Source organism: Pleurodeles waltl, chromosome 1_1, assembly GCF_031143425.1.
Source record: "Pleurodeles waltl isolate 20211129_DDA chromosome 1_1, aPleWal1.hap1.20221129, whole genome shotgun sequence".
NCBI lineage: Eukaryota > Metazoa > Chordata > Amphibia > Caudata > Salamandridae > Pleurodeles > Pleurodeles waltl.
The window spans coordinates 697,820,244-697,833,507 of NC_090436.1; positions in this window are offsets into that span (position 1 = coordinate 697,820,244).

A 13,264-nucleotide genomic window follows, 5' to 3' on the forward strand; every position below is an offset into this window, starting at 1 on the left:
CTAGTCCTGGGCATAAACTAGGCCAGAGAGTAGAATTCCATTCCACTGGCAGATTTTGTGGAATTCAGTCACTTTGAGCTACGTGGAGTAGCACGGAGTTCCAGAATATCCCACTCTGGTGTGGAGCAGAGTTTGTTCGCGTGTGCAAAATTGGGTTTTAGTGATCTCTTGCGAGCACCGCAGTACTTCCAGACAGCTAGCTTCATGTTCGCTGGCACTGCTTCTAGCTATGCTGGTGGCGAAAACCACCACTTGTGAGTGAGAACTCATTTCTGGAGTAGATTTTCTACTTCAGATGCCACTAAATCTGGTCAAAAAGAGATTTTTGACAGTAAATCTACTCAAAAAGAGATTTTTTACATGATTTTCTTCTCCAATGGAAAACGCTATTTGTTTTTCAGATTGAAAACAGGAAGGAAGTGAGTCAGAGACTCCAACTCCCTGTTTGTGTTCAGTGGGCTCCTCCCAGTGCTTCATCCATCCCCTGGTCACTTTTCACTTGGATTTTGAGGTGAAAGGATCACTCTCTTTGCCTTGTGGCTATACCTTTGGAATCAAGGACTTTGGTGGTCATTATGAACATGGTGGTAAACATCGCACCGGCGGTGGTGGCAGTAACTACCACCAACAGGATGGCGGTCCGGACCGCCAATTAATGAAGCAAATGAAAAACAAGTAGCGGTCCATCCACACGCCGCCATCTTTGTAGTCCCGATGAGGATGGAGGAGGTCCCCCACAGGCCGGTGGAATGGTCCTACCCACCCACCAAATAATGAAACACAAGCCACAATCAGCTCTGGGGTGAGAACCTCTGCCAGGCAAAGCATGGTGGAAACGAACAATATAAAAGGACACACTCACCAGAGGCACACAGAACACACCGACGCAGACATGGAGCGAGAGTTGGAAATAATGCCAGTGCCGCTCCTTGCCATATACCTCTAGGACCTTGACTGACAACGAAGACAATGACAGCAAGTACCGCAGCCTAGTACAAATGGGAAGAAATGGCACAGTTACAGACTCATCCCACCCGCCCTGCAATGCACTCCCAACCCCTTCCACATCCCAAGTCAAACAAACCATAACAAAATGCACTTACCAGACACTAGCCAAAAAAGACCTGCAACAAAGTACACACATGTACACATCACCCCTCCATAGTGAAACACTGTACAACATCACCATATTGTGCCAACAGCACTACTGGGCACTGAAACTTTATTTACAAAGACATTGCGTCATGTCCAAATAAGGCCATTGGCCAGTCCATTACAAATAGTATGAAGGGCCAAAACAGGGCCAACTTGACTCCCACATGTGCAAAGCGTACGCCACTCAAAAGGGGCATCAATGGGGCAGCCAGGCACCTCAGGGAACAGGGGCAGGAGGTAGTGGGGGTGGGGACTTACGTCTGGAAGGTGGGGTTTGGGCTTAGGTTTGGGAGGTGGAGGGGGTTTGGGCTTGCCCTTGGAAGGATGGGCAGTGGGCTTGGAGCGGGGGTTGACAGAGGGACCTGGGGAAACAAGGGGCTTCTTCCTCCCTGGGTAAGGGGCACGGGAATGGGAAGGGCAGACTGGGGTGGACTCAGACGTGGAAGGAGTGACTGGGCAAGGAGATGGGCACGTTTAGGGACAAGACAGAGTGGGCCAGTGGGTTTGAACAGGTCAACGTGGGAGAGGAAAAGCTTCATAGGTGCAGTTGGAGGGGATTTGGAGGCAGGTCTGGGAGTGGAGGTTGAGGGAGTGCTTGTACCAGGTGTAGATGTGCCGAGCGTGGATGCAGGTGCTTGTAAAGTATGCAGATGTGTGGTTGATATGTGTGGTGTGGATGTGTGTGAATGTTTGAGTGTTTTGGGAGGATGGTGGTGGACACAATGGAAGAAGACAGGCTGCCAGTGTGCATGGATGTTGTCTGGGTGTCTGCAGATCTGGTGAGTGTGCTGCAAGTGTATGCCAATGTAGTTGTGGTGAGTGCAGGTGTGGTGTCTGGGGTGCATGTCTGGATATCAGGTGTTGTGGTGACTGCATGATTGGGGACAACAGCAGTGCCTGAGGGTGCAGTGCGTGTGGGTGTGTATGGTGAGGTGACAGACAGGGTGGCGGGAGAGGTTAACACACTGGGGGAAGTGGATGTTGTTGTGTATACTTTGGTATGTTGGGTGTGTACATGTTTGTGGTAGGAAGTGTGGTGCATGTTGTGGTATATGGCTTGTGGTTGTTCAGGACAAGGGTGGAATGTTCTCTTTGCTCTGCTTCTGCCTGATGTCACATCTTACATCGTATAGAATGTGGAGTGTTGATCTGGATTTGAGCAGAGCTGAGAGGAGAGCAGTTGTGTTGTTCTGCAGTGGATGGGATGCTCCAATAAAGGACCTACAACACTTATTTGGATATTCGCTCATCTTTTCTACACTGGCGACGAGGAGGCTTTGGAGCATCTTAACACTATTTTGAGGCTGCTTCGTTCAACCTTTCTTTATACTCAGGAAGTCGTGCTGTGCTGGTGGATCCTGTTTCAACTTTTACTGTTTGGACCTGTCTGCTGCTCTTTGGACATGGTACTTTATTCTAAGGTTATTTTTTTTTTCTTCTGATTATTTATCTACTTGATAAATTTAAAGGCCCAGCTCTCCTGGCCAACCGTTATTTGGATCCTCAGTCTCGCGCTCGCTGTTTCTTCCATTGCGCTCAGGAGAGCGCATGTACATTGTTCTCCAGCGTGAGCAACCTGCATTTGTGCTCAGGAGGGCGCATGCGGCTCAGAACTGAACGCTCTATCTGAGCACGTGAGAAACCTACACTCGCGCTCAGGAGGGCGCGAGTGCGGCTCAGAGCTGAGCGCTCTGTCTGACTCGTGTACATTATTTCTCCAGCGTGACCCAACCTGCAACCAGCGGCTCGCGGCTGAGCGCTTTGTCCGCGCTCCAGCTGACTTCTCACATGCGCTCAAGAGACGAGTGTGGTTCACAGCTGAGCATTTTGTACACGCTTCACCGTACTTGGATGGCACGAGTGCTTCATCTGCCACACGATATTTGTTCATAAACAGTACTTACCAAGACAGTTCCACAGTCGCATTGTCGATTCCACTCTCCTGTGGTCTTCAAGTTTAAAGGAAGAGTAACAAATAAAACAATGTCTATCTCCTACAGAATAATATCTTTTGGACACAAAATCTAAAACAACACTGATTGGTCTACAAGTGTTCTGTGTTATGTGAACCTACTTAAATGTTTTTTTATATATGACGTAACAGAACTTTTATCCAGTTTTACTTGTATTAATAGAAACATTTGTAACCTACAATATGCAGAGTGTTACACCACCTCCTTTCTTTTTAACAACGCTTGGTGAACCACTGATAAAATGGTCCAAGTGGAAGAAACAATTTCTACATTATGCCAGGGTTTGTGGAACGAATTTAACAAATTAAAGAAAAACAGCATTTCTTATGCACTGTCTTGGTTGTGAGGGTCAGGAAATATTTGAAAGTCTTCCTGATCCGGGTGAAGAGGCTACGAATCTCAATGAATTTGAGCTGTGTCTAAAGAAACTCGATCTACATTACTTGCCTAAAGTCAGTACAATTTTAGAACGTTATCATTTTGGGATGAGAGAGCAGAGAGCAGGCGAAAGCATTGAGGAGTACATCACTGCTCTTAGGAAACTTGCTTCCACATGCAAATTCGGTATCACAATTGAAGCAAGAATTTGAGATCAGTTCATGTTGAGATGTGCGAGTGACAAGATTAGGCAAGAGTTGTGGAGCAAAGATGATCCTACGTTGCAAGAAGTAATTGTTCTAGCCAAAAGTGTGGAACATACCATGCCTTGTGTGGAGGAGCTGGAAAAACAAAAGAAAATTGAAGTGAACAAAATCATCACGAAAGGGGAATCTCGTAGTACTAAAAGCAATAACCCTGAGCGAGAAGAAGACAAGTTTGACCAAAGTGTAGAGAACCGTTATAAAAATGCTAGGTGTTTCCGTTGTGGGAACTTAGGACATTTTACAACCTACAAAAAATGTCCCGCCGTGAATTCAACTTGTAAGTTATGCAATAAGAAAGGGCATTTCGGTAAATGTTGCAATTCTCAAAAAACAGTAAGAACAGTTGAAGATTGTATTTTGTCAGTTTCATTGAGTACGGGAAAAAAGAAACATCCTAAAGATACTGTAACCATTCTTGGAGTATTGAGCGATATGTTGTTTGACTCTGGAGCGTGGTTGACACTAATTTCAAACGAAGTCTTTGATCAAAATTTAAGTCATAAAGTAAAGCTGAAAGATCCTGACCTTGTTCCTGGTGGCTATGGAGGTCAAGTCATTGATCTCAGGGGAAATTTTGAAGCAGAGATTTCTTACAAATCGAACACTATTTATGGAAAGGTTTATGTTCCTGTTAAATGAGATAGTGTTTTAAGTTGGCCTCATCAGGAGGGTTTGAGGGTCATTCTTGATCCTAACTCTCCTTCTCCTGTTATGATCAAAGAAGACTATGCAAAGACTTTACATCGCATATGTGAGATAGAGATGACGAGACAGGAGTCTTTACCTGAATTTGTTGATGAGTTTAAATAAGTTTTCAATAGGAAATTAGGCTGCTTGAAGAAATACACTCACAAGATAAGATTAAGAAAGGGATCTGTACCTGTTGCAGCTAAAGTGCGTCCAATTCCTATCTCTCTAAAAGAAGATGTGGAGAGAGAGATTAGAAGGCTGTTTGAAGAAGGCATCATTGAGTCGGTGGAGTCATCGGAATGGAGTTCGCCTATTGTTGTAGCAAGGAAACAGTCTGTAGAACTGAGGTTGTGTGTGGACTTGAGGAACCTCAATAGATGTGTTGTCAGTGACCGGTTTCCTTTACCTAACATCACTGAAATGGTTACAATGTTATCAGGTTCCAAATATTTCACAACATTTGATTTGACCTCAGCATATCATCAGATCGAACTACATCCGGATTCACGTGATTACACCACCTTCATCACTCCATTTGGTACTTACAGATTCATTAGGATGCCTTTTGGGTTGGTTTTAGCAGCTGCAGTGTTTCAAAGACTTATGTACAAATTGTTTGGTTCTGAATCTGGTGTCAAGTGCTTCCAGGATGATATTTTTAATACATGGAAGCACCATGGTGGAGTATGACTTGAGAGTCAGAAGGGTTCTAACCATTCTCAGCGACCATGGGTTGACTCTTAAGCTGAAAATTTTGTATTTTAGGAAAACCGAGGTGGAATATCTAAATCATAAAATCACTGCAGGAGGGTTGCGTCCAAAGGAAGAACTAGTAGAAAACATTTTGCACCTATGTGTTCCAGAAAAAAAAGAAGAGTTGTTGTCTTTCCTAGGGATGATTGAATTTCATGCAAAATTTTTACCTGATCTAGCTTCTAAAACGGTGTGCATGCGTCAGCTTTTTAAAAAAAATGCTGAATTCATATGGGACGAGGCATGTCTGAAAGAGTTTGAGAATATCAAAGCAGAATTATCTTCCATTGGGTGTTTGGAATCCTTTGATCCAGAAAAAAAATGCGTGATTATGACAGATGCGAGTGAGAAGGGTTTGGGAGCTGTATTATTACAAGAAATGGACAATTATGATGGTAAGCCAATAGTATTTTGTTCTAGAACGTTGCGTGGACCAGAATTCAACTACTCCACTATAGAAAAGGAGGCTTTAAGTGTGCATTGGGCAATTAATAAACTCAGAAATTTTGTGTGGGGTAGGAAATTTGAGGTTTTTACAGATCAAAAACCGTTGGTGGAGGTATTTATGAAAAAGGGGCTAGACTCAATTTCTGGAAGAGTTAGTAAGTGGGTAATTAGTTTACAAGATTACGACTATACTGTACATTATGTTCCAGGTTCCTATAATAGAGTTGCTGATTGTCTTTCCAGATTAAGCTCAGAAGTTGAAGAGTCCACTGATAAGAAAGGATTGAAGGACGTATCCATGTGCAGTGTAACTAGCAGTATAGTAGAACAAGATGAATGGAAGAAGGCTGTAGCAGAAGACAAGGTTTTACAGCAGGTGTGTGAAAACATCAGATTTGGATTGGGTCATAACGCTAAGCAGGACAAGGATTTGTGTGGCTATTGGAAAGTGAAAGATGAATTATCAGTTGAAGATGGTTTTCTGTTACGGGGTTTGAGACTGGTAGTTCCAGTGGTATTGAGAGAAAAAATTATTGGTCTTGGACATGATGGACACCAAGGTATGAGCAGGACTAAAGCTAGGATTCGTCTGGATTACTGGTGGCCGGGTGTGGATTTGATGGTAGAGAGAGTAGTGAGGGAATGTGCTGATTGTTGCAACAGCGATAAGGTGTACCAGACAAGAGTTCCTCCTATGTGTATAAGAGACATGCCACAAAAACCATGGGAAGTGGTAGCAGTTGAAATTGTGGGACCGGTGCATGGTAGAGGTGGTACCAACTATTTGATAGTATTGATTGACCAGTTTTCCGGATGGGCAGAAATTGGTATGTGTGGCACCACGGAGACTAAAAAGATAATTGAGTTTTTCAAGGACATTTTTGGGCGTGAAGGTTTGCCCAATATGATTGTTACGGATAATGGTCTACAGTTTGTTTTGAGGGAGATGAAGGATTTCCTTGAAAAATGTGGTGTCAGACACAAGAGGTGTTCTCCTTATCACCCTGAAGGGAATGGGACAGTGGAAAGGTTCGACAGGTGTGTGAAGGAATGTATACAACTGGAAACTGCGTCAAGTAGGGACTGGAGAGATGGTCTGAAAAGATTTCTTTATGCTTACAGGGTAACTCCACATTCCACTACGGGTAAGGTTCCTTTTGATCTTTTCAGAAGTCGAAAGGCCAACACTTCACTTGCACCTGCGTGGGTGAGTTGGAGGAAAAACAATATCGAACAAGAGAGTGTTGTGAATGTGGGAAATGAGTATGAGAGAGTAAGCGTACAGAAGAGGAAGATGTACTATGATAACAAGAAAGGCACGCATGATTATGATGTAAAGATTGGTGATCAAATTTTGGTTAAGAAGCCAACTTTGTGTAAAGACAGAAGCAAATTTCTGGGACCCTTTGAAGTTGTTAAGCTTTAAAGGAATGCAGTGAAGATTAAGGATGGAAGAGTCTGGAATCTTAATAGAGTTGTTAAATCTATAGGAAGATGTTAAGGATGTTTTTCTTAGTCTCTGTTTTATTTTAAGTCTTTATTTATTTATTCTATTTTTTTTATCTCCTTTAAAATATTTGTATATAGTTTCCTTGGGGCTTCTTTGTAAAGAGGGAGGTGTGTGGTATATGGCTTGTGGTTGTTCAGGACAAGGGTGGAATGTTCTCTTTGCTCTGCTTCTGCCTGATGTCACATATTACATCATATAGAATGTGGAGTGTTGATCTGGATTTGAGCAGAGCTGAGAGGAGAGCAGTTGTGTTGTTATGCACTGGATGGGATGCTCCAATAAAGGACCTACAACACTTATTTGGATATTCGCTCATCTTTTCTACACATGTGTTTGTCAGTGTGCTTTTTGTGTGTTGATCTGTGTGCATGGCTGTCTGTATGTGTGCTTGGGATGGGTGAAGGAAGAGGGGTGCTGGAAGGGGTAGAGGTGGTGGGAGGGGGGATGGAAAGACCAGGGACACTGACTTCCATCAAAGAGGAGGCCAGAGCCTGAAAATATCTCTGTTAGCCAGACATGGCACAGTGAATGCCTTCCAGGTATGCATTGCATTTCTGCATCTGGGATGCTAGCCCCTGGATGGCATTCACAATGGTTGTCTGCACTACACAGATGGTCCTCAGGCGTTCAATAGCCTCCTCTGTGAGGGCAGCAGGGCAGACTGGGGCAGGGGATGAGGTTCCTGGGGCGAAGGAGAAGCCCACCCTCCTGGGTGAGTGGGCATGGACAACTGGGTGGGGAACAACTGGGAGGGCGGTGATGGCATGGGGTGGCAGAAGATGGCATAGAATGGGTGTGCCCAGTAGGGTCCACCACCACCAGGGAGTTCCCATCGGAGGAGGTATCAGAGTCACTACCTCCAGTGGTAGTTGCCTGCCCCGTGTTACTCCCCTCACCCTCCAACCCACTGGTCCTCTTGGCCTCTGTCGACTCTGGCTCCTTGGAACTGTGGGCTTCTGCATTCCCACTTGCCGGTGCCACTGCTCCCTCACCAGATGATGCTGATGTACACAAAGGACACAAGAGCACAGTGGTGGAGAGACAAAACAAGGGAGTACTTTGTTAAAACCTGAATACATGTAAATCTCCATCTCACACACACTACCATCCAGGTCACACACTTACACGCAGCACAAACAACATACGTCATGATTGTGCCCCTGACTAGTGGCCATTGCCCCAGAATACACCACATAACCCACATGAAACACGGACCTGATACACTGTGTGAATTACACCCATGAGAGACTATGCTCAGCCAATGCACCTACAAGTCCATGAGGACACAAAGCATACCAGATTACAGAAAGGGGACCCCCTATGGGCCTATAGAGACTGCCCAAACTAGCCCTCACACCATGCCTGGGACTTTTAGGGGCAGGACTGGAGGAACACACCTGTCCAACTGCCTGGCACTAGAATGCATACATACCACAGAACCGACATTCATCCATCAAAGCAGCATCACAACAGTGTTGCTACTCACCCCCTTGTGGCTGCTGGGCTGCTGTGCTGCCTTCAAGCGCTCATCCAAATCTGGATAGGCCACCGCCAGAATGCAGGCCATTAGGGGGGTCAGGGTCTGACGGGCACCACTTCCTCGTTGGGAGGCCTTCCCCAGCTGGGCCTCTCCAGTCTTCCTGACCCAGCACCTCAGGTCTTCCCACCGCTTCCTGCAGTGGGTGCTCCACTGGTTGTAGACACTAAGCGTCCGCACCTCCTTGGTAATGGCTTTCCACAGGCCTTTCCATTGATGGGCACTGGTCTGCATGGGACACACAGAGCAAAAAAACAGACGTCAGTATGTGTGCATCGAATACAGATGACATGTCATTCCCTATGGAATGGCCATTGTTGAAAGGCATGTTTTCAACTCACATACATTAAATGCCAGACAATCTACGGCTGGGCAGTTACACATCATACCCACATGCATACAGGCATCTGCCACAATCACACACATCTAAGGATGACAACTCACCTACTCCTATGGTCGCCCATACAACTTCGCATACAGGGGTAGGACCCCGTCCACCAGCTTCTCCAACTCCTCTGTGGTGAAGGCTGGGGCCCATACCCCTGTAACCTGCTCCATCTCAGGGACCAGAGTCAGGACACAGCAGTACACGCAATGGAGTAATACCCTGCACGAGAATCAGGAGTCAAGTGTCTGACAAAAAGGCGTACCTACCGCAGCAGTGCACTCCGTCACCACCGGCGGCGATCATTATTGGCCCAGGTTCCCCATTGACAACCATGTAATCCAATGATCAGGTGCACGGTGATAGCTAGGCTCCTCAGGTATTCCTCTACTTCACGAGTCTACACCCCTCGCTTTAAAAAGTTCAGATGGGGAGGAAATTTATTTTCAGTAAAATCTGCTCATCTCTGGAATACTTTGCCTTGGGGACTTCGTCAGGACGATAGCGAACTTTCCTTTCGTAAGAAATTGAAGACCTTCTAATTTCCCTGTTCGACACTGTTATGGCACTGGTGAGATTGGGATATTTCTTTTAGTGCTGGGAAGCCCTTGGGTATCCATGTGCTCTATAAATCATGAACTAACTAACTAACTAACACCGCCTTCCGCCCTCTGCCATGACGACTAACGTCAGCGGAATGAAGTCACTTCCACTCTATCATACCCAGATGGCAGAAGGCGGCCATTTTGCTACCACCACTTCACCATAGCCTGGCCTCATCAAGGGCCTCAAACTCTCAGCCCTTTGTCACTTGCTGATATGAGTCCATGTCCTCAAATGTACCCATCTTTGGAAGTGTGTCCACACTGGGATGCCATTATGACAGAATTAACTCAGCACACATTTGCCTGACAGTGTACATCATACTTTGCGTTTGTGTGTGTTACCCATGTGTTTCACTTACATAAATACAGTGACATCATGGGATGCAAGTGTAAGTTGACACTCAGATTGTGTTCTTTCCTAACCGATAGGTACAGACCCATTTGGCGAGGGAGGGCCCAATGTGTATACAGACCCCTGGTTGATCTGGAAACTATGGAGGAACGTCACATCATTATCACTTACATAATCAATAGAGCTACTATCCATGACCTCTGTGCATTAATAGATCCTGTACTGAAACCAGCCAATCAAAATCAGCATGCCATCCCTACAACTGTGCAAGTTCTATCTGTACTCCATTGTTTGGCTACGGGCTCATTTCAGGTGAAAGTGGGGATGGGTGCAGGGGTCTCACAGGCAATGTTCAGCCTCATCCTGTCCAAATTCCTAGATGCCTATGTTCAACACTTGCAAACATATGTCCAGTTTCCCCAAAGGGCTGAACTTGCCACCATCAAATCTGGATTTTATGCTTTTGCTAATATCCACCATGTGATAGGTGCCATTGATGGAACCCACATAGCTCTCATACCCCCAAGAGTGAATGAACAGGTGTACAGAAATCGGAAGAACTATCACTCCATGAATGTACAATTGGTGTGTACTGCTGACCAGTACATATCACATGTCAATGCCAGGTTCTCAGGCTCAGTCCATGATTCCTTTGTCCTGAGAAACAGCAGTGTACCACACATGATGGAACAACTACAAGGGGACAGAGGATGGCTCATAGGTGAGTGTGTGTGACACTGGATCAGTACATAGCTGACAGCCAGGCTACATGCAAGTAAAGTCAGTTTGTTAAGGTCCTGCTTTGCCCACTTTTGTAGGAGATTCTGGCTACCCCAACTTGCAATGGCTCCTGACACCTGTGAGGAATCTCAGGACAGATGCAGAGAAGAATTATATTGAGGCCCATGGACATACTAGGAGGGTGATTGAGCACACTATAGGTTTCCTGAAGGCTAGATTTTGTTGCCTCCATCTCTCTGGGGGATCCCTGTGCTATGTCCCTGACAAGGTGTGTAAGATAGTGGTGGCCTGCTACATGCTGCACAACTTTACTGTGAGGAAAGCTATCCCCCAAACAGCCCAGTAACCTCAGAGAGAGGATGAGAGTGATGGTGAGGTAGAAGAGGGGGAAGATCGCAACTCCAGGACCCAACTAATCCGCCTATACTTCCAGTGACTCTAAGGTACTGTTTAATGATGCTGATGTATTCACTGCATAGTTTCAGTCTGACTCATGTAATTGGTAATGTGGTGTCTATAGTCAGTGACAATGCTAACTGATGACTGAAGTGGCATTTGCCAGGAAACCCAATATTATGTACAGTGTGACATACTTCAGACACTACAGTCCACTGAATCTCCTCCTGCAATAAAGGTATGATTATGAAATTGATGGGCTAATGCATACACACTCACAATTCATATCTCATATTGACGAGGGACATACGATTTGAGTGCATAGGTGTATTTATTGAATGGCAAAATATACATAAGTGTTGGGACAGTGGAAGAGAGGGGGCACATGGTGCACATACATACTCAGGTACATATGCTCAGCTGTTGGTAGCACTGGGTTTTGGTCCATGTCCCCATTGGAAGATGGTGTGATGGCAGTGGCATGTCAACAAGATAGCACAGTGGCACACAAGGGAGACAGTTCAGGGCAGAGTCACTTCCTGGTGCTGGGCTTGGTCTTGGCTAGTGTTTCAGTGGCATGTCTGGGTCTGAGGGCATGTTTGCGAAGCTGGGCTGCAGGGGTAGGGGTGCTGGTTTCCTGTGTGTAACTGCTGCAGATGCAGAGGGCAGGGCAATGTCCTGGCTAGTAGTCGAGGCTTGCAGGTGGGTGGAAGACTCAGGCTGGCTGTGGTACTGGTGCTGCAGCACCCCTGCAATGTTATCCATGATGGCATTGAGCTGTTTCCATTGCTCCATAGCCTCTTGGTGGTGTGCTCTAAGGTGGACAGGATCTGGCCCTAGATCCTGTGCCTGTGTCCCCTGCACAGGTCTGGCAGTCACACTTGCTGTTAGTCCTTCATTATCCTGCCTTTTGGTGGGTGAAGACTCTGGCCTCTGTACATGTCGGCAGCCTGTTCGTGCCCGGGAGACACTGCTGTGTGATCATTTGGCCAGGGCTGATGATGGTAGCTGGATGGTAGGGGTGTCAGTGGTATCCTCGATGGGGCTGCTGGAGAGTGATAGTCCAGGACTGTGTGATGGGCCAGGGAGTTCCTCTATTTCCAGACATCCCTCTGCACTCTCCTGAGTGGGGCCTCTGTCTTCAGGTGGGGCATTGGCACTCCTTGGAGTCTCTGTCAGGGTGGCATGGGTGGTGGTGCCTGTGTGGGGGGATTGGACATGTGGGTGTCAGGTACTTTTTCGGCAATTGCTGCACTGCTCTTTCATATTTGATGGTTATATTCCCCTGTCATGGCATGCAAGGTCCCTTCGTGTGAATTTGTTTGCATTTTATGTGGGGGGTGGAGGTGCATTGTGAGTGCTGTAGTGCCACTAGGAATCTATGCAAGGGTAGGTTACTGTGCCCAGGGGGCTGTATGATGTTCTGTTTTTGGGATTGTGGGCATTCAGGGAAGTTGGATGTGGCTGTTGGGGACTGGGTAGGGGATGGGGTCCTGGTGGTAGTGAGGGGGATACATGCATTACATGTGTGCTGACTGTTAAGTTTTTGTAGTTGACTTAACCGAGTCCAGTCCTCCACTGAGTCCAGTGAGGCCATCTGGGTGCAGGATACCCAGGACCTTCTCCTCCCAGTCAGTGTATTCAGGGGTGTAGGTTGGAGACTACCACCAGTCTTTTATACGGCGATGTTATGCCTGGATGCCATTGACGGGACCTTCCCACTCAGGTCGTCCATCTCTTCTGAATGTTGTTCCTTGTGCGTGAATGGTTTCCCACTGCATTGACCTTGTTGACAATCATCTGCCATAGCTCCATCTTCCTGGCCATGGGTGTCTGCTGCACCTGTGCCCTGAATTGTTGTACCTCAACCCTGAGCATTTCATCCACCATGGTCCTAAGCTCCCTGTCTGTGAAGCGTGGTGCTTAGGGGGTGTAATGGTGTGTGTTGTGGGTGGTGTGTTGTGGGTGTATTGGTGAGGGTGCTATCTCGTGGTTGTCTGTGTGGCTTGTAATGATGTTTGGGGTATGTATGTGTTTTTAGTGGTGTATTTGCATGTGTGACTTGTGTGATGTTGG